This window comes from Esox lucius, chromosome 23, assembly GCF_011004845.1.
Source record: "Esox lucius isolate fEsoLuc1 chromosome 23, fEsoLuc1.pri, whole genome shotgun sequence".
Classification (NCBI taxonomy): Eukaryota; Metazoa; Chordata; class Actinopteri; order Esociformes; family Esocidae; genus Esox; species Esox lucius.
Genome location: NC_047591.1, coordinates 11,266,173 through 11,289,065, shown reverse-complemented (window position 1 = coordinate 11,289,065; position 22,893 = coordinate 11,266,173). Strand labels below are relative to the sequence as shown.

At 41.5% G+C, this 22,893-nt stretch overlaps 1 long non-coding RNA gene across 1 annotated transcript; it reads right to left on the bottom strand.

Moving 5' to 3' along the window:
* Positions 1 to 3,505: 3,505 nt before the first annotated feature.
* Positions 3,506 to 22,893, bottom strand: LOC117593774. The gene is made up of 3 exons (XR_004575193.1): positions 22,760 to 22,893; positions 16,288 to 16,332; positions 3,506 to 3,970 (listed from the first exon to the last, which is right to left on the bottom strand). It is a non-coding gene; the product is annotated as an uncharacterized LOC117593774 (long non-coding RNA).

The window sequence follows — 22,893 nt, the reverse complement described above, 5'->3', positions numbered from 1 at the left end:
CGGGTAAAGAAATGTCATAGTTCACTGTCCGAAAGATCATGGGGGACTTTATCCACAGATCCTCAGGTCCAAACATGAACGTGTCACTTATGTGAATTTAGTCATGCGAGTGATGACGTTGATGTCAAAATATTGTTGACAAGTAGCTGAGGCTAACTCTCTGACACAAATCGATTGCTTCATAAATTTATCATCATACTCCCCCAAAATGATTGAATCTCAGTCTTCCTGGCTGTCAGCACATTTTCTCAACAATAGCTCCTTCTAATCAGCTACTTAGAGTACAATGCAGCAGCTGGTGTTAGGAGAATTAGTGAAAACACATGTTAGCCAAATCAGTAACTGTGAGCTTCATAGCTAGCATTTGGTTTAACATATTCAATGTTGTATGCTGCACTCGTTATGCTAAGTTGGACTATGACTATAGCCACTTGTTTTATTGATATCAAACTTACGTCATGAAAAGAACAATATTTAATGAACTACTGTAAACAAGCATGCTAGCCAACTATTCATCCTTGTTGCCCAAACCAACAGATCATATTTTGACAGGGCAAGCTCATGTTTTCAGTGTATTGCAATTCTTACACTTCTCATTGCAAAAAGTAAATACATAATGATGTTAACATATTATGCACATTTTGGTCAAATACAATTTTCACAACAATTATTGTAGACTGAACAGGCCCTAAATCGAAAACAAGCTTAGCGGCTGACTTTTTCAAAGACAGCTTGAAATGTAGGCCTAGCAGTTTGGGTATATAAAAAAAAAAAAAAAAAGAAAAGATTATCAACAAGTCCGTTTTGGTCTAAGGTTTAATCTGAAAAGTGCATTACTGGGCTCCTGTCAATGGTTCCATGAACCTGGCTGATGTGACCCATGTGACTAAGATCTGCTGTCAGCCAGATTACTCTGGCCTTTAACTACAATAAAATCACAGACTCAATCCAACCCCCCAGATTTTTCTACTGATTTTAGATAATGCAAATTAAGGCAAGTAAGTAAAGTTCAATCATGTGCATCTATGTGGGCTGGTTACATTGTCAGGGGTGTGCTGAGTTGATTAGGAAAGAAACAGGAGGAGATCATTTTCAGGGTTCAGGTAACTCCCGAGTGCTGTAGGACAGGTAAGAGTTTTCTTGTCTAATCTACCCAGCCCCATATCTCATACATACCCCTGTAACTGTGGCATTGTGCTTTATCTAGACATTCTGTTCCAGTTCAGACTCAGTCTGAAGGAGGCCATTGTGGAAGAGATGCACAGAGGTATTTTTGGCAGGTCCCTATCTCTCCAATAGATGACAGACAACTGGGTACCTTTGGCTGTCTTGGTTCATATACTCACAAAGAGAAGATTTAAAGCATGGAGTTCAGTTGATTGCTGGGTTTACTGCCCATTATGTAAAGGAGTGAGAGAGGTAATATGAGACAACTATGGCGTAATGGAGCATCTTATCTGATAAGGCAATCTAGCCTTCACATTGAGTTTGCAAGCCAAAATAAAACAGGATAGTGGACACCCACACAGTCTTGTAGAACTTTTGCAGAGAGAACATATCTTTAGTTCTTAGAGGCATAGCTATATATTTGAATATCCAAAATGCTGTACATTACCTTGAGGTTGGCCATAGAAATGCATTCACTGATCATATTTTTTTGTGGTCAACAGTCATGCCAGGTTGTGCCTTTTTCACCTCAGACACACCTTGTTTACTGAATGTAATCCACCAGGAGACATAATGATGTGGAGTGTTTGCCAGGCATCACACGATAGATAATTACACGATTACTCAGCACAAAGGTGCTCAGCCAAACAGTCAACAGCACTTCTTCCATCCGTATGCAGCGCTAGCACAGGCCCATGGCTGTAGTGGTTGAGAATGTAGGCTGGAGAAATGAAAACAGACCACATCCCATCAACAACACACACACACACACACACACACACACACACCTATAAAATATATGGAGAGAATCAGAGCGGGAGATCAAAACACAGTTATAATACATGAGCGTGAGAAGAACAAGCCAAAAAAGCCAACTCTCATGAGAGAGATCAAAGTGGGAGAGGAAGAGAGACCTGGAGAGAGAGAATCTGGCCAACGTTAGTGTAGTAGACAGGATATAAGTCAATAAGCACTAAAGAGCCCTGCCAAAAGACCCAACAGTCATGTGAGGGTACGTCTGTATAAGGGCAAGTGTGTAAATACGACTGCATGGGTCTAACCCTGTTGTGTGTGTGTGTGTGTGTGTGTCAGCATCTTGATCCGACAATGCTTTATGTTCTGGTGACCCGAGAGAACACAGTAGCACAGCCTGAGATACAGATGGAGGCATGATGGAGACCGAAGGAGAGATAGAGAGGGAGCGAGAGGTGGGAGTAGTGTGGTCATTTCTGCCACATGTGCACAGTGTATTCATCAGTCTCTAGACTTAGACTCAGCCACAACACTAGCAGTTAAACACATGAGCTGTTTAACTGTAGCGAGAGACAAAGGACAAACTTCTGTGTCAGCCAAATACAGTCAGGACAAGTGGAGAAAGCCAGGGCAATTAGAGAGGATATGGGAGAAAAAGAAAACAAGAGAGAGAGGAAAAAAAACAGAAAAAGTGAGAGAGAAAAAAAAACAGAGAAAAAGAGAGACAGAGAGAGAAAGAGAGACGGAGAGAGAGAGATGCAGTGGTTGGGACAATAGTGATAGCCTCTGTCTGGACTCAGAGAACCTGAGAGAGTTCCTTCATGCTCTGCTTGCCAGATCAGGGTCAGATCATGTGCCAGAGAGGAAAGGAAAAGAAATACCCAAACCACTGCATTAGACACACTTCTTTCTCACTTCAGCGTTTCCTCAGGAAACATCAGAGGGAACCGGAGGTCAACTGGGACCTGGTCAACCGGCAGCCAAGATAAGGTGCTAATTGGTCCCTGGCTTTTGTTTCAAAGGTCCCATATTTCAGCAGAGCGTGCACGTTGTCAAAACATCAGTAATGCCGAGTTTAAATGCAATTTTTTTTTTCTTAAGCAGTTTGAGGTTCAGGACGGAAACAGAGCAACAGAGGTTTCACATGTGCTAAGTGATGGAAAAATGCTGATGGACAGGTTTTTCTAAAGCCACGGCTTGAAAATTCAACAAGATAAATATTTGTTTCACTTGTGTAAGCTGTTTTACTACTGGACCAGCCATGACAGTCATCTAGAGTTACTGAATACAGTTAGGTGTGGTGCCAAAAGCGGCATTTAAATGTAGGCCGTGGCTAAATCCTTAGTACATCATTAAACCTAAACATTCAGTTTCCCAAAGTATCTGTGCATTTGCAGACCCAGTTCTGTGCATGTATGTATTACCTTGCTTTACATCTTGAAAGTGATATAGCAAAGATTCAAGCAGTATCAATATCTGTACGATTACATAATGATCACAGTGTTGTATATAGGCTTAACTAAACCGAATATGATATCCTAGTATAACTGTTTCATTACTGGAACAGAAAAACCAAAAGATGGAACTAGGGAAAAAAGAAGCTTGTTATTCAAATTCCGACTGATTTAGGGCATTTGTTAATCTGACTGTGTGTTTAAAACCATGCAATCATGTTTGCCGTGCTCTAAAATACATTGTATAATAGGTTTAAAAGATCCCATCTCTCTTCTCGGCTCTGTTTAGAACTCAATGATTTGTGTTAGCAGACAGAGGATGACCTCTGGAGCGGCTCTAAAAGCAGGGCTCACAGAACTGCCAGCTGCGTGGGTGGCTCTGTGTGTCTCACAGGTCGACAGGGCTTGCATGTATCTGGATGACGAACACGGCCCTGACCACAGCCCTGGATGATGATGATCACGGCTCTGACCTCAGCCCTGGATGATGATGATCACGGCTCTGACCTCAGCCCTGGATGATGATGATGATCACGGCCCTGGGTGACGAACACGGCCCTGACCACAGCCCTGGATGATGAACACGACAACAGCTTCTGTGGCACAAAGATTAGCTTTCAGTATTTTCTTTTAGTTAGAACTACCCCTAAATCTCGTTTTCTCCTCAACGTAACTAAATAACAGCCCCCCCATCCCTGTTTTACCCTAACCCTCCCACCCCCCTTTCATCTTTTGACTTGTTTTGACTGAGGGAGAAAAAAGGCAGGATTTTGCTAGGTGATCAACATAAACAGGGTGTGTGGAGGAATATTTAGGTAGAGGTGACCCTGTATCACAGCCCTTATGGAAAGAGCGACGGTCTGGTGATTAGCACCTGCTTCACAGACCTTACCGCTGCTCAGACCCGGGCACAAACCCTGACTCAATGCTCATCACAAAGAACAGGCAAAGGAGCGCCTTCTTAGGTCTTGAAATGGGTTTTGCATGCATGCAGCTATGCCTCGTCATCATACACTACCGTTCAAGTGCTTGGGGTCACTTAGAAATGTCGGACTTTTTGTCCATTAAAATGACATTAAACTAATCAGAAATAGTGTACATTGTTCATGTTGTAAATCGGTGTTGTAGTGGGAAACGGCTGATGTTCAATGGAATATCAGCATTGTTGTACAAAGGCCTGCTGTTAACAAGATGGGGCCTCCCACCCGGCTTTCTATTCTTGTTAGAGCGAGTTTGCGCTGTTTGAGTTAGCGCTGGCCATTTTGAGCCTGTAATCGAATCCACAAAGGCTGATGATACTGAACCAGTTTTGTTGCTTCTTTAATCAGCACAACAGTTTTCAGCTGTGCTAACATATTCGCAAAAGGGATTTCTAATCATCAATTAGCTTTTTTAAATTATAAACTTGGATTAGCAAATACAATGAGCCATTGGAACATAGGACTGGATATAATTCAATTAGCACTGGATATAAGTCAATATAAGCCAATAAGTTACTGATAACGGGCCCCTGTATGACTATGGAGATATTCCAATAACTATCAGCAGTTTCCGGCTACGATAGTAATTTCCAAAATTAACAATGTCCAGACTGTATTTCTGATCAATATGATGTTATTTTAATTGACTAAAGAAATTGCTTTTCTTTCAAAAACAAGGACATTTCTAAGTGACCCCAAACTTTTGAACAGTGGTGTACATTGAAGCTTGAAAGATTTGAAATGTGCTAGCATGCTTCCTGTATTGCTCCATAACAACAACAGTCACAATACAACGCATGCATTGTATGACATAGTGACTGCACCTGATGAGAATGCCTGCCACACACACACACACACACACACACACACACACACACACACACACACACACACACACACACACACACACACACACACACACACACACACACACACACACACACACACACACACACACACACACACACACACACACACACACACACACACACACACACACACACACACACACACACACACACACACGAAAATGGAAATTGCACGCTCCCTTTCCCTAATCTTAACCCTTACCCTAACATTTATGCCTAAACTTTACCTAGATGTAATGTCTAACCTTAACCAACAACGCTGGACCTTAAAGAAACCCCAATTCTTACTCTAAAATGAATTGTAAGTTTGACCTGAAACCTAAACCCTGAGCCAGAAATTGACTTTTGCCTCATGGGGACTGGCAAAAGTCCCCATGTGTCCAATTTGTTCTGGTTTTAATATACTCATGGGGACATTTGGGCCCCATGAGTATAGATACACCTAAAACACACACACACACACGGGTAATGGGGGTCTAGCTGTATCATTCTCCTCTGGATTAGTCAGGAATGCAGATTTCTTGGGGGTTAGGGTTGGGGGGGGGGTTCCAACTGCATTTTCTAAAGCGACTCTATAGCTGACCGCATTGGACCCCAAGCATGAATCCAAACTGGTTGACTTAGTCAGGGCTTATCACTGCAGTGGCTGGCTACCGTCTTTAGAAACCTGTCCTACAACAGTTACCCTGATTCTAGATTTACACTGAATAAGAGACATATTTCTGTAGTGTCAGACTTAAAACCAGTCCAGTTTCCTATAACACACATGCAGTATCAGAGGCTAATGCAGTTATAACCTACTACAGCCTAATTTTAAATAGACAACTAAGCAGGGCAGCTCTACTTATTAACAACAGTGTGAAGCAGAATGTCACAGGACAGTTCTATTTATCTGCAGTTTCATGAAGCAGAAGGCCATATTGAAGCACCAACCTGTAAAAAATGTAATAAAACATTCTACTTGAAAAGTCAAGAAACCTCACTGTTCCAGTACTATCTGTCAGTGTTTTTTAATAAGGCCATTAAGAAGAGTTTGAAGCAGGACCTGTGTTAAAGGTTTTTGCCTGGCCCTGAAGGGGAACTTTTTTTTGGTTCTGCTGAGAATAATTCCAGGTAGAACTACATTGAGCTAAAGATAATCAAGTTACATCAGCAGGGAATCAAGTTATAAAATGAAGAAATGTCTCTCTACATATATAAATAAAAAAAACTATAGTTCACAAAAAATCTTTAGTTTTAGTCAGTCTGTACTTGTGTCAGAACAACGCCCTACAATCACAAAATGTAAGAGCTTTGGAGTTACTTCACTTAAGAGAGGAACATTTAAAACAAGTTAGGTGAGCTCTGGCCATACCAATGTTTGCAAGCCACTTCCCCTTTCCAGTCTCCACTCCTCAACCCAATGCGATGTAGATTCCAACAGTCAGCTGGGATCACCTCAGAGACCTCAACTTGTGGAGATGGATATATGGTACGATTAGGGCGCATAGTCTGCACACACACAAGCCACGCCTCCGTCCTGAACATCAGTTCTCAATGCTGCAATGCAAACCGACTGCAAAGCGCTTAAAAGGTAGGCCTAATGTAAACACACAAGATTTTAATTACCTTTACATTCACTACCATTGTAAAAAAGAACAACTTCCGTCTTTGAGCCATGAATTCGATGGAGGTTCATGAGTGGTTGACGTTTAAAATTCGGGCCAAGATTCAACATGGCGAAGAAAAATGCTATCAGGAAGGAGAGAGTCAGAAAACATTCAAATGGCTCACATTACTTTTCCAGTTAGCTTCCAGTACAAAGTGAGAGGCGACATACAACACTGTTCTTCATTCTTCAGTGGATCACACTGGTTCACATGGGATCAATGGCTGATGATGAATGGGACGGATAATGAATGATAAATGCCCCGTTTCGCTTTGCTAAAGGAAACCACATGTGTTCTCTCTGTGGCTGGAGTCCCTCACATGAGCCAGGGGGAAAAAGAGAGAAGGAAAAAAAGTGAGTGTGTTTGCAGAAGCACAAAAGGGTTCTTTGTTGTCACACTAGCCAACACAGGTGAATAATGTCACCCACCCCCTCTCTGTGACTGTGGCAAATTGGGATTAAGAGGTGTGTGTTTTGGGGTGGGAGGGCGGGGCGGGGGGGGGGGGGGTTGGACGCTACTACCATAGTTAGCTTACACAATGCTACCATAGCTACAAACATTCATTGTTCTCACAATGTCACCGTATGCACAGAGTAGAAACAATGTTTTCATGCTTAAACCCCTGTCCTGTTGTCTCAATCCTCTACGTGCCACAGAAATGTATGTTAATCACACCACAAGTGACAGGTTCATAGACACGTCAGGGAAGACCTATATCTGAGCATTCAAACCATGTCATAGCATGACAGGAAAGACAGTTTAACATAATGACTGGTCCAATTTTAACCCATAGCTTTATATGAAACTCAATTCATTAATACATGATCATTTCTTGCAAGAGAGTAATGACAGAAATAATATTCCCCTTTCTTGTTTTTTAAATGCAGTACCGATACTGGTATCTGATGAATCTACCAGCTGAGATTGAACTTGAACAGGTATTGGCATGCGGGGAGAATCAGATTAGAGTTGCCAGCGCAGCTCTTAATGAAAGGAGCCATTCTTAGAGAGAGTCCAAGGTTGAGATTATCAGAGGTGACAAACGTCATCGCTTCATTCATTATCATTGCACAAACTGGGTCCTTTGTTAATCATCTAGTGCTTTATAGAGGCGAGAAGATCCAAGCGAAGAGGGGCAGGGGGCAGTTTCAACCAAAGCAGTATGGCAGGTTTAGAAGTACATAAACAGAAGCGGGTTAATTGGAGTCTGCCAGACAGCAGAGATGAGAGGAAATGATAACAACAGACAGACAGAGTCAACAAGGGGAATCTCTGACTAAACACATCCTGCCTGGTGACAGTGGAGTGTCAGAGGACATCGTGGTTGCATTTATAATCACTGATGTCATGTAGGGGCTGCATGTGACTGTCTATAGTCAGCTCCTCTATTTGTAGCAACCTAAATAAAAGAAACACAAAAAAAAAATAGAAAAAACATTTGCTAAACAATAAGAAAATATTTTACAATAAGAAAACTGCAGATTATTTATTATTTTTAAGTAGGCCTAATATGAATTTCCCACCAAAAAAATCATTAGTATTATTGCTTCCCCTGTAATTAAACATCGCTGAGCATTTTACTATAAATGGCAATGATATTGGAGGACATTGTGTAACAGTACTTTACAACACTGTAGTGAAATGCAGTATACCTTTGAAAACACTATGGATTAGTATCACTCAACCATGTGCAGTACGGCACTTGCAGTTTGTGATATTTTGTAAAATACTACACCAAATACGAAACACTATCATATTTAATTTGCATATAACCAGCCTATTTACCTCATAATATTAATCTTTGTTCTGCCTTCTCCTTTTTTTGTCACTAAAATGCAATATAAACCTCCAAGTATTATTATTGATTACTGTATTATTGATTTTACACAGTCGATTCAAGGGTGTCACTTGAAGGCACTGTATAGTTACTTTTGACTAAAGTACTTATGGCACTAGCTGTGGAAGGCAGTGTGCCATTTTGGACCTACACTGCGTCACAGGCTAACTGAGGCATACTCTCCTTTGGGACTATTATTCTAAACAAAACTCTAATAGAATTGGAAGATATTCTATAGATCTAATCAGAGTACTGTGATATAACCTACTATAGTCAAGGTGCTCCTCGCTGACACTGCTAAAAGTAGGTTATGAGGTATGTTTTATTCTGAAGGAACATGTTTTGGACATATCCCCCATCACACTGCACTATGGGAATGATTCCAGAATAATCCTGACACATTAGTTACAGGGATTCTGTAAAAAGAAAAAAGGTACAGTAACAAAGCTCTAGCCAGCAACAAAGGCAACAAAATCTTCTCTTTAATATCAGCTCCAGCAGGGCTCAATAATTCACTGGGCCTTCTGTCTATGTCTTTTCTATAGGGCATACTGAAATGGCCTATCCAAGCGGCCAATCTGGCAACCTACTAAGCCATTGCCACTGTGGATCCGGAACAGTATGAAACCTACAAGACCAGAAGCACCATCTAACCGCGCCACAGATGAAGCAATGGGATCAGTATATAACACTAACAGTGGCAATATAAGAAAGCTCAGCTCTGCTTCTAAGAGCAAAGACACAACCTTGACTTGAGTCAATATTTATGTGGGCTGTGTTCTATCAGCGTCCCCCACCTCACTGTTTCTCCTGCCAATGCAGAGGCTAATTATGGAATTAGTCATGAGGAGAGCAAGACAAAGTGGAGTAGGACAGAGCGCGTCGCTCCAGGGAAGCAGTCCTTTCCCTTGTGATGCTGTAGCTGGAGAACATACCCTCACCCACTCACGTCCCATGAGCCAGGCCAACAGAGGTGAGTACACACAGACAGTGTTTCATCGTCTGTAGACAGAAGGCCTCTTCAGCGGGAGGACTGGTGTCTGTCTCACATGACTCAGTCTTAAAAGGACGTCCCTGCCCAGGCTAAGTACACATCGTGCTCCCCCACACTGACCCCCCCTCCGTAAAGGTGAAAAGTCAAATGAGCCTATGCGAATAGTAACTACGAAACAAAGACATGTGCAAGGGCAAAGTCACATTTCCAACAGCAAGGCTGATGTAAACAAATGAGTCTTAATATTCTAAGAAACAGGACACGTCAGCGTTTTTCATGGAACAAAATCAAATCCACAATGTGTATGGAGTATGACATCTGAGGAGCCAGCATTCATTACCTCATGACACCTATTATTATCGGATGATAGGATCACACTCAGGCTGACCCAAGGCCCTAATGATGACCTAAGCAGACAGGCTGCTGATAGACACAGCTTCCTGGTTAGTAGACTCAAAAGGGAGTATACCGATGTCCCCCTTAGGTAAGTCAGAGGAATACAAATCCAGACTTGTGTATTCTCATCCAGTCCCCAGCCACTCACTCAGACAGCCACAAGCAGTCTCAACATCATCCCAAAACTCCTCCACATTTTTCACTGACAACAGCAGTCAAATAAAGATTGACACAGCAGTTACATAAGTTGTTGCCTCAAAGTAATGAGCAGAGCGGAGACACAACCGTCCCATTAAAAACCAACAGTGACTAATGCTCAAACATTGGGTCCAGTCGTCAAATAAAGAAAGTGCCTTCTTCAACAAAAAACTTGCACACATTTTTTAACTTCAAACTTAGTATAGAAGACGAATAAAGTGCTACGCCCAAGTGAAGTGAAAACCATGTCAGATTTTCCAGTATCCTTCCAGTTTATCTCAATGTACACTAAAAGATCCCTCCCCCTTTGTTGAAGGGAGTAATGCACCATAGAGAACCCATTTCACCTCCCACCCCTTTCCCTGCTCCCGCACCCACCTCTCCCTCCTTATACACAAACCTCCCTGTGTTCCTTGATTAACAGAGCTCTGTGGTTGACAGCATCATCTCAGATTTCAGTAATAAAAGTTCATGGGGGGGGGGGTAATCAGGCGACTTCACTGTGTGACAGAGTAAAATAATACTGCAACCACCGCCTCACGCCTTGATCCTTCAGGCTGTCCAACAGGAAGTGCTTTAATCAGGGCTTCCTGTGTGGCTTGCTGTGAGAGGGCCTAGCTTCGTCTGAGGGAGAGTAATGCATTCAGCAGCTGTTGCTGGGACCCCTGGCTGCAGCTGGAGACTTGGGGCCAGGGACAAAGACGTTCAGCGTGGGCAAATAAAGGCATTCCTACGCTGGACGCTGGATTCAGTCCTCCGCGATTATTACCGTTCACACAAAGCAATGTGACAAAATTCAATTGTTGATTTCACCCAAGGCAAGAGGGAGGGATTCGGTTCAGTCCAAACTCTGCGATTGGCTGATGTTCAAGTGCCTGCCAACCATTATGATCATAAACTAAATGCTCATATAGAGTGTTATTATGGTTTCCAAGTGGCCTCACCTTTCTGTAGCTTCAGTGTTAATTCCCATACTGTAACCCTCAACACTCACTACAACCACATTCTAGGTCATTCATAAATGAGTTACAAGGCATGGCCAGTTGGACAAAAGATGCATTGAGGACAGAACATGAGCTCACTAACAGCTTTGTCTATCTAAAACAGGTATTCAGGCACAACAAAGTCTGTCAATGTCCCTGGAACATAAAATAACCACCCTGGAATGTGACACGTCACCTTGTCCTCAGTGTCAGTCAGGCATGGACATCGATAGCAACCGCCAGGAGTTATTGTTTTGGTAGAACAACACAAACTTTAAGGACAGTCGAAAGGACAGTTCGGCATTGTTTCAGCGTGAATGAACTGATGCTCAGATAAGATCACACCACGGCTGTTCTCTGTGCACAGACACCAAAACCCTGTGCCTTTAGAGGCCTCCATCTTATCATCTGAGGAGGTCACGTCCTTGTTTTCCCTCTAATCCCCTTCACATTTGTGCTGCGGTGTGTGAAGAATGGGTTCATCAGTACATACCTAATGGATAGGGACTGTCAAAGACTAGTGGAGGCCTGTGTCTGATGCTACTAATGTACCTGGTACATACTGTGCCATCCATTCATACATTTACACTAACTGGTAATGATGTGTTAGTCAAGTATACAACATGTACTTGGGAGGGAACACAAGTACAAAAATATTAAAACTGAAGATTAAAATTGCACATAAACTTCTTTCAGGACAATGCCCTGTGCGCAGGCAGTATTTTGCATGGGATGTTCAAAGGAAGTCTTGACACTCTGCCTTCACTTATTATTCCGTTGCCCTTAGCAGAGTAGGGGTGTTAGCCCCAGGGCCCGGGCAACATTTCCAGTCATACCATCATGCTGACCTAATTATTGCCCCGGCCTTTTCTCTGAAGGTATCCACCAGGTTGTTGCTGTCAATGAAGTCAACTTACCTTGCCCAATAGCGGTTTTTAGTTGTTTATGTTCAAGCAAGAGCATTTGATTCTCTCAGAAGTGTCACCCACATGGTCCTTTGGTTCTCAGAATTGGACAGAAGCAAAAACTCCAGAGTGCCACGTCCCACTGTTGATGGACAATATGTCATGCAGGTGTCACTTCTGACTTGCGTGGCGCTGTCGCACATACCAAAGTAGCTCCTTTCAATGCCGTCATAGGGCAGAAGTCTGGCAAACAAACAAAGACCAGACGAGCAAACCAATGACATCAACTCAGGGGAGAAATGGGGTTCCTTTGTCTCAATTAAGCCTTTAAAAATACAACAGAGGAATAACTAGTGTAAAGTCTGAAGTTAAAAGTATACTGCATTTTCAAGATAACATTTCGTTAGACACCCTCCCTGCCAGTCCAGTTTCTCCCTTGCCCTGCTGACCTGCTTTCGTAGTCTCACTAACTTATACCACCTTACCAGCATGTTTTCCACCTTGTCAAGTGTTTGTCCACTACTTAAGGGGTAAACAAACCAGTTCTCAAGTTGTCATGCTGTAATAGTATGTGATAAATCAACTTGAGAACAGGGGGGGGGGGGGGGGTGTGCCTTTCTCACGCCAGTCACATGTATCCAAGGTTTGGCAGATCAGTTTACCACAGAACTGTTCATTCCACTGTAGCTTGATGTGTAGTTCTATTTAATCTACTGGGACTCTCAAAAGTATTCACCCCATTGGAGTTTTCAACATTTTGTGTAACGACATGAAATCGAAATGGATTTAATTAGGACTTTTGGAATCAACACAGAAAAATCCATTAATACCACAGTTAAACAAAGTCTGCTAATTGTTCTTAATTACAAAATAAGTAATTGCACAAGTACCCATCCTCTTTAATATGACACACCTGAACGAGCTGTGGTGATACCAATTTTCTTTAGAAGCAACAAAAGTTAAATGGAGTCCAATGAAAGTGTTTCACATGATTTCAACTGATTACACCAGTCTCTGGGAAGCCCACAGTTGGTTAGTAAAATTCCATACCAAAACTTCCTCATGAAGATGAGGTAACATTCAAGGCAAATACAGTCACTAATGTGGGATACTGCAACATTAGTCTGGGTGCTTCACAAAAAAGTGGCCTTTATGGGAGAGTGTTAAAAAGAAAACAACTCCAAGTGGAAGGAGATTCTATGGTGTGATGGGACTAAAATTGAGGTTTTTGGCCCAAATGCAAACCTAACACCACACATTATCATGAGAACACCACCCCTAACTTTAAGCATGGCGGTGGCAGCATCGTGCTATGGGGATGCTTTTCTGTGTCAGGGCTTGGAATGCTTTTGAAGATAAAAGGCTAAATGGATTTAGCAAAGTGCAGACAAATCCTGGAAAAAAACCAGGTGAAGTTGCAAAAGATCTGAGACTTGGGAGAAGATTCTTCTTCCAGTAGGACAATAATCCCAAACAGACAGTCATATTGGAGTGGCTTAAAAACAAAAATGTCAATGTCCTTGAGTGGTCTAGTCAATGCCCAGACATCATTTCAACTGAGAATGTGGGGTGAGACTTGAAAATTGCTGTTCACCAAAGTTCCTCACCCAGCTTGGAGCATGGAGCATGTCTAGAGGCGCAAAGCTGATAGAGACTACTTTGAAAGCCATTGTGTACCCTCATTTGAGAGCTGTTATGTTCGACAGATGTAGAACAATGTAAACAGATACAACAAGCATTAAAGAAGGCAATATATAGAGGACTTAGAATATACAGTATAACTGCTGCTCTGAGAGCAGCCCGTACAGCTTATTTAGCATGTCTTACAAGGTTGATCATCTCAAATGTTTCTTTGGTTGCCACGGCTCATTTATAAAAAGACACTGTGTCAGCTAATGGAAAATGAAGAGAAGTCTTTCAAATAAAAACCTAACAACCATGAAATGAAATGACCCTAATGAAGACTAATAACTTGTGAATCACTGTGTTAGCAGAGAAATGGAAATCCTCATCATCTAGTCCTGTATTTTTACAAGATTACTTTAGGAACCCCAACAATAACCACTTCACAACATACTAGTATTAATGACTGAGTGCACATTGTTATCAGATTGACGAGACATTATTGCAGTGGAATGTTTCCATATACCTTTTGTCTAAAACAAGTGAATGCAAAATAATAGACAGACCGGCGAGAATGTTTAAATGGGGAATATTCTAGGCACTGATAAATTTAGTAGAATAGTATCATTTAAAACATTATCTTTCGATGTATACTGGTCATTTTTCATCACACACACTCAGTATATGCATTTGTTTGATTCCTTCTGTCTGTATGGATCTGCATTGCTGTGCAAAGTAGCGAATTAAATTGCTACACTATGGTATACTAAAACCTATTATTGATACATTAGGTCGTTTTTTTTAACAGGGACATAATATTTCCAAAAATGTTGGGAAGCTGTGTAAAATGGAAATGAAAACAAAATGCAAATATGTGCAAATCATTTAAATCCTACATTCAATAGAAAATACTACAAAGACATATCAAATGATAAAATGCAACATTTTATTGTTTCTTGAAAAATATTTACCCACTTTGAATTTGATGCCAGAACCTAGAACCTGGTGGAGCAGCTCACAAATCATTAGGTTAATTGGCAACAGGTCACTAAAATTATTGGGTATTAAAAGAACCTTTAAGCCTTTAAGAAGTAAAAATGGGCAGGGGTTCACCACTCTGTGAAAGACTGACCAGGCAAATATTGCAACAGCCTAAATGTAAATTTGCAAAGCGTTTAGGGATCTCAACATCTACATTACATAATATTCAGGGAAGATTCAGGGAATCCGGAGAAATCTCTGTATGCAAGGGACAAGGCCTAAAATCTATATTGGATGGCCATGATCTTCGGGCCCTCAGGCGGCACTGCAATAAAACCAGACATGATTCTGTAGTGGACATCACTGCATGGGCTCAGGAACACTTTGAAAACCAGTGTCTGTGAACACAGTATGTTGCTGCATCCACAAATGCAAGTTAAACTCTACCATGCAAAGAAACCATACATAAACAAAATACAGAAATGCCACTACCTTCTCTGGGCCCGAGCTCATCTAATATGGACTGAGATGAAGCGTAAAACTGTCCTGTAGTCTGACAAATAAAGATGTGAAATTATTTTTGGGAATCATGGACGCTGTGTCCTCCAGACTAAATTGGAAATGGACCATCTGGCTTATCAGTGCACAGTTAAAAAGCCAGCATCCGTGATGGTATGGGGGTGCATTAGTGCACATGGCATGGGTGACTTGCACATCTGTGAAGGCACTATTAATGCTGAACAATATGTACAGGTTTTGGAGCCTTCCAGACAATGTCATTTCCAAGGAAGGCCTTCCTTATTTTGGCAAGACAATGCCAAACCACATTCTGCACGTACTAGAATAACATGACTTTGTACAAGAGTTCCAGTGGTAAACCAGCCGGCCTGCAGTCCATACCTGTCACCCATTTAAAACATTTGAAGCATTATAAAATTTAAAATACAACAGGAGATCCCAAACAGTTGAGAAGCTGAAATCCTATATTATGCAAGAATGGGACAACATTTCACTTTCAGAATTGCGGCAATGTCTCCTCAGTTCCCAAGCGCTTACAGTGTTTGTTTAAAGAAGTGGTGATACAACACAGTGGTAAACATGCCCCTGTCCCAACTTTTTTGCAACCGGTTGCTGGCATCAAATTCAAAATGGGCATGTATTTTCCAAAAACAATAACATTTCTCAGTTTCAACATTTGATATTGTCTATGTTGACTATTTTCAATTAAATATAGGGAGAAATATATTTTTCTTAACATTAAGGATGTCATGCCCATTGAAATGTTTCAACTGGTAAATGCTAAAAACACGTATAAAATGTTGCTTAAATTTGCTGTAGATTGTTTATAAATCATAATGAAAACACTAGAGAAGCACTTCTGAAAAAACTCAAAGAAAATGTAAATTAAATTCAGAATGTTTCAGTGGTCAAATGTTAGTTTAAATGACTCTACTCCATGCCCGTTGTGGTTTTACACTGGAACAGTTTTTTTACTCACCCATTTCTCTTTTTTGTCCGATCTGCAAGAGGTAGCAGGCAAGATCTGAAGTAAGAATGCAAAGACACAAAGGAGACACTGTCAAACAATGAAGTAAGCTTCTGAACAAGAGACTTATGGGCCCAGAGCCAGGCAGCCCTAAATCCTAGCAAGCAAAACCATAAACATGATCCAGGTGTAAACCTGGTGGCATTTGAGTTAAGACACCTTGAAACAGGTTTGGAGGACATGGTTATACCAGGCCCAGGGCTATTGTTGTAAATTATCAAGTGTTCCCAAATTTACCTAGTCAAATAAAGTTTTGCACTATAACTCTGAAGAGCGTAATCAAAAATCTGTATTATGCATAGATAAAACCCAGGGCTACTCAACTTTGTTGCACTTATAAAAGTTAATAGTGGAGTGGAGGCAGATCTCCAAATGAAATCAGAAAGCTTTGATTGTTATTACATCATTGTTGTTAATTTTCTCCATCACTTACCCTGTAAATATTCATTTCATTTCAGTTTGCATTGTGTGCTCTATGCATGACTATTAAAACGTGATAATGTTCACCCTCCATGTTAACCCATGTCCAAGCTCTGAAGTCATTAGCGTAAATAAAAAATGGTTAAGGTAAGTACAGGGCAGGGACGTGCATTAACCCTGGTCAAATGCTCTCCCAGAGCTTTCAACGTGTTTTAACTCCAAGCTCCACCCTCTCTATTAATTAAGTCAACCAATAACGTTCACTCCTGCCTTTAGGGCAGATCTGGGACCAGTATATGTTAAGTAAAATGTTCACACGCTTATTGGGATACAGACTACTGTCCAATCTGGCTTTATTCAGACTTGACTGCAAAACATTTTCAATTCACCGTTTCTTATTGACTATTTGTACTTTTACCTCCGGTTCCAATAATTCATTTAAGTACAGGTATTCGGTTCTTTGTGCCAAGTTATTTGGACACAAATTTTATCCATTTGAAGTGAGACTGTCCTGACGACAATTACTTGAAAAATGGGGCCAGACCAGGACTGGGGCGTACAGCCAGTACAGTGGGCCCACCATTCTGAAATGTTTTGACCAACAGGATTAGATCCAGATGGTTGCCGTTATCACTGGGGGGCTGAAGGACAAGAGACGATGGCCAGTGTTTTCATAGAATCTTCCAGCAGGGAAAGACAATATTGTCATGTTTGAGCTTCTTAGCCTGCTGAGGAATGAACCGCCGCACTGTGCCGAAGCGGTTTGATGTTCCAGTGTGTTGGCCGTGATTATATTTGGTGTGAAGAGTGTTGTTATTCTATTAGTTATGCAACCGGTGTTGTTGAAATGAATCTCTGCCCGTGCTCTGCCGAGGCCTGCTGTCTAATATATGTGTCACCTGTAGCACAATGAGTGTGGGCACAGCTCTGACCTTCTTTTCTGTGTATCCAAGTGGGTGGGACCCTGGGTAAAGAGACGCCTGCACAAAAAAGGTTGCCTGCTGAAGTGTCTACTGCAGAGCTAGCCCAAGGTAATGCACAGTGACTAATATTGTGATTCACAGCTTGAACAACAGTGTTCCCTGAGGACATGAATAGGATACAGATGGCTGGGTGTCTCACGCAATGAGTTGCAGGGAAAGGGCGGAGCTACCTAGGTGAGAACAGACCACCAGACCAGGCCCAGCTGTTGTTTCTAGCAGTAACAGTAACACTTTGGGAAGAGTTTCCCAGTGTAAGAAGAAACCTTCAGACCACAGAGATTGGCATACTGGACACACCTAAAAAGGCCAGGAGTAATGGCCGACACCATGGTCTGTCTTCGAGGATTATAATATTCAGCACTCCAAACATGCACGCAAATGTATTTAGTAACACTCATATGTTCTACAGGTACGTCAAAGCCACCTCTCTTTTCTTTACGAGCAAAGTGACTGTCCCTTTTCAGAGGTACAGATTTAAGTGAGTGGTTCTTTGTGAAACCTTATATACAAAAGGCAAATGGGTTTCCACTAATGCAGATGCCAATGATAGATTACAGTTAAATTAGCACAAGAGCGCACAACATTATTCCATCGTAGCATGGCAATGTAATTTCAAAGTCATGTGGATAACAGTTTAGGAAGTTAACGTTCATGCTAGTAAATCCTGTCTGAGAAAGGTTGGGTGGACAGAGCGTCAACTTTAACTCATTTTTCCATGTGTTGATTTCTCTTGAGACAGAAAGGACAGGACAGTCTTGCTTTGATGCTGCAGTGTCCTGAAGGGCTGGAAGCAAATCAGCATCTTGACTTTATGTAACTTGCTCACATGATTAAACAGACAATTGTGAAGAGCGCAGGCGTGGAAGACAGAGACATTGGTACAATTACGAGCTGTGGGTTGGTGTTTGTATATTCTAGCATCAAGTCCTAACTCCACACAGCTGTCTGACCATACATAGTTAGATGTTGTTATGAAAAATTACAGAGTACAGTACATGAGGGGAGGCTACGATTCTCAGAAATCACAAGATAAAACCCATGGACACCCACAATAGATACACATCAGTTGCTTTTACTTTGTAGGCCATCTCCATCAAGAAAACGGATTCCTAAACATCAGCAAAAAGTAAAATCACTTGGGAAATTACTTGATTTAAAACAAAAAGGTGTTGTTTTGAAACTGACTGAAATGTAATCGAACTAGAATAGACCAGTGTTTCTGTAAAAATACCCAGTTGTGTCGACGCCTGCTACTCGCCCTCCCACCTTGCAAAAAAAAAAAAAAAGGCAAATAGTTAACCTGTTAGAAACAGGGTCACCGCAGAACAATGGATCAGTAGTTCAATGTCTTCTCTGAAGCTCCCAGAAATCTGTGTTAAGAACACAGATGTAGACCAGAGGGGAGTTGGGGAATTCAACAAGGCTAAATAACAAAAGCTAACCCCATTGCCTCAGGGAAGGATTTTAGTTTACACCAACCTGTCCACATAAGCCCAGCTTTAAGAGGGCTGAAGTTTACCCCCCCACCCCCCACACCCCCCCCCACCCCACTCTAGACGACTGACAGAGAGGGGATCCCTTTCTATAATATATGAACACAACACTCAGCAAGCACTTTAATGTGAAGCAACTTCATGCATACTTTTCACCTATGGGTGGTCCCAAGCCCTGATCCCACCACCAGAGTGTTACACAAGCCCTGATCCCACCACCAGAGTGTTACACAAGCCCTGATCCCACCACCAGAGTGTTACACAAGCCCTGATCCCACCACCAGAGTGTTACACAAGCCCTGATCCCACCACCAGAGTGTTACACAAGCCCTGATCCCACCACCAGTGTTACACAAGCCCTGATCCCACCACCAGAGTGTTACACAAGCCCTGATCCCACCACCAGAGTGTTACACAAGCCCTGATCCCACCACCAGAGTGTTACACAAGCCCTGATCCCACCACCAGAGTGTTACACAAGCCCTGATCCCACCATCAGTGTTACAAAAGCCCTGATCCCACCATCAGTGTTACAAAAGCCCTGATCCCACCATCAGTGTTACAAAAGCCCTGCTGTGCCAGCTGACTAACAAAGAAACATCAGGCTATACTGAACTTGGCTTTGATTAAAATCAGTCAGTATTCTTCTAAGATATATTTATTTCTAGACCACACAGATAAGAGGAGAGGCTCCGGGGGGGGGGAATTCTTCAGATCTCCTACCAGGTCAAACCCTCCAGAAACAGGGCTGTGCTCCTCCTGTTTAAAGCCTCCAGAAGAGTGGAGTACTCCCACATACCATCAGGTCCTGGTTTATTTCAGATGCCATTACAAAGTCTGTATATCACAGTTGAAAGAGTACATATTTCCCAAAGAATTGTTACATTTGTTTTCACATATAACAAAGAAGAAAGGAGTGAACTGAAGGTGGGGTTGCTGGGAGAGTGGCCTGGTGTATGTTCTGGATTACGGCTTCAGATGCCTCTGTCTCAGTGTTACAATTCTATGATGACATAACAAAAGGCTGCAAACTCAATCGTATTTTTGTTTTTTATATAGAAATCCAGAGAGATTTTATTATTCGGTCCAGGGTATATACACAAAGAGGATTGTAACTCAGGAAACGTATAAATCAGATCAGGCATGATCATCTAAACCAGAGGTGTAGCTCAAAGTAGGAACAATGATTCTGCCAACTCCCTTCGATCAACAAGTAATAATGATTCATTTTAGTTTTCAAGTACTGTCAAACATCTGTGCCTTGCTCCGAAAAACACTACAAAAAAATAACAAGAAAATGGCAACGATATAATCAATCCCTCGAGACACTAGCAATAAATGTCTGTAATATTTCTTGAAAATAAATCAAGACATGTAATCAACTGATGTTTTGCCAAGGATTTAGTTGCACAGTTAAACAGCTAACTACTGTTTGATGCAGGGCTCATTTTGGCAGTTATTTTAGTCTTCAGTTATTATCAACATAGTAAAACTAAACCACAGGCTTTCTGTAGTTGAACAAGGTAGCCTAAATATCCTTTATTTAATACAGAAACGAGGCACTGTCTATTACAGACAACAAAATTTTTCACATTTCAGTCATTGCACTGTGTTTGAAACGCCTGTTCCAGTTAAAGTTGAACTTTTGGACAGCGTTTTAGTAGACAAATAAAAACATGAATAAAACGCTAAAATGAACAAATGAAGTTAATAAATATATATGTGCACCTCATTGAAAAATAAAAATAAAAAGTCCATCCATACTTCTCAGTGTGTAAAGGCTTCCCAAACGCAGGTTTGGTACTAAGAGGTTTTGGTGTTATCCACCCTACCACTTGGAGAACTAATTCCCCCCAGCTGTGCCTCACAAGTGGTTTGCAATGCACCACTTAAGATTACAATTCTGATTACAACATGCACAGAATGGCATGCCATGTTCTTTTAACCCAATTTCCCAGTGTACAGTGTGGGTGAGGCATAGGTTTGTTCACAGTGTTCTGAACACAGATCCCCGATACCGAACAGTTCAGTGCGACTACATAATGTAAGGTTGACACATCGAGGCGAGAGGTATAGATATCAGCTTAGCAAACAATGTCCTGCCAAAAGAAAAATAAATGGCGTGTGCAAAGCCCCACAACCAACAGCAGATCAAAAAAAGCAAACATACAATTCACAAAAGGTCATCATAAGATACAAACCTGCTTTGTTGGAAACACAAGGACAGCTTAAAACACACACGCACACACACACACACACTTCACTCCTATCTCTCCTTATGAGGCAGTGACAAGGCACTAGATACGAACCAAACCTACTGCACATAATATAGTAATGGAGTAACAACTCTCTCCTTAACATAGACGGCAACACTGGGCTCTGATGGACTTAATCCATTATTAACTTAACAGAAATATCTAATGAATAGCATAAAGAGCACATCCATGGGCACACTGACCAACACAAGATGCCACACAAAAACAACCTGTACACAAACTACAGTTATACACAAACACACCAAGTCACCTAATTTAAACTAGTCAGAAAGAATTAGCTCATTTTCACTTAATCTAAATGTTATATTCTGAACTTGCAGTTGGTGTGCATGCTACTGGGCATGGGGAAGAGTAAATAAGCTGATGCGAATGTCTCCTTCCAGACACCTGCAACCTCTGAGGACCATTGCCAAACCAGGACACCATTAATCAAGCAATATGCGCCTGTACGTATGAAAGAACATTTCCATTTTTGAGCAACATGACAGACCAAGTTAAATTAAGTGCTTAAAGCACCAAACAGTATTATGAGAATGTAAATTGATCTATGAAGTTGTTTGTTTGTGTTTATGCCACCCTTGGCATTGGCAAACCAAACCCATAGCTCCTCTCCTTCCTGGCCTTATTCTCAGTATACACAAGTGTAAATTTATAACTCAACAGCCACCACTACAGTCCTTGTCTTGGCTGCTACCACAGGGCTATAAAAATGTATGTTTAGCACTGTGCAGGCATCCAAGAACATCTTCCCTTAAACATACCCCAAGCTGAGTAACTGGTTCATAACACTAAAGCCACTGGCTTCCAGAGAGGAAATGAAAGATCTGCATGCATAAAGAGCAATGAATATGTACCAGCTTGTTTTAACAGAAACGGGCAACTTACTGGGAGAAGACATACAGCTTTGAACTTTAATGCATATCTAATAAAGAATGCAGTAACAATTCTAGAAATAACGGTATGCCCGAATGCTCTATACTTATAGTATAAGTATAGAATGCTCTATACTTATACGAATGCTCTATACTTATTTAATGCGATAGTCTGTTGACATATAAAGCCGCCAAGCCTTTTCACAAAGTCTGACCCATGCTACACAGACCAAATGAAGGTCTACGTTCTTTCTACACAGCCTAATAAAACGTGTACTCCAGGAACTGATGGGACATGTATCGTCAATTGGGGCTGCAGGCTCATGTTTAGGTCTTCTTTCTTTAACCCAAATCGAAAAGACGAGGACTTTTTTTCTTACCTGAAATATCCTCACAACTGATACGCATTGATGTCTTCTGGCGGACTAAAAGATAGGAAATGAGTAGCCCTAAAATATATCTAACAAACATGTTTTACAAGCAATTGACATCATGATATAGCAACTACATATAA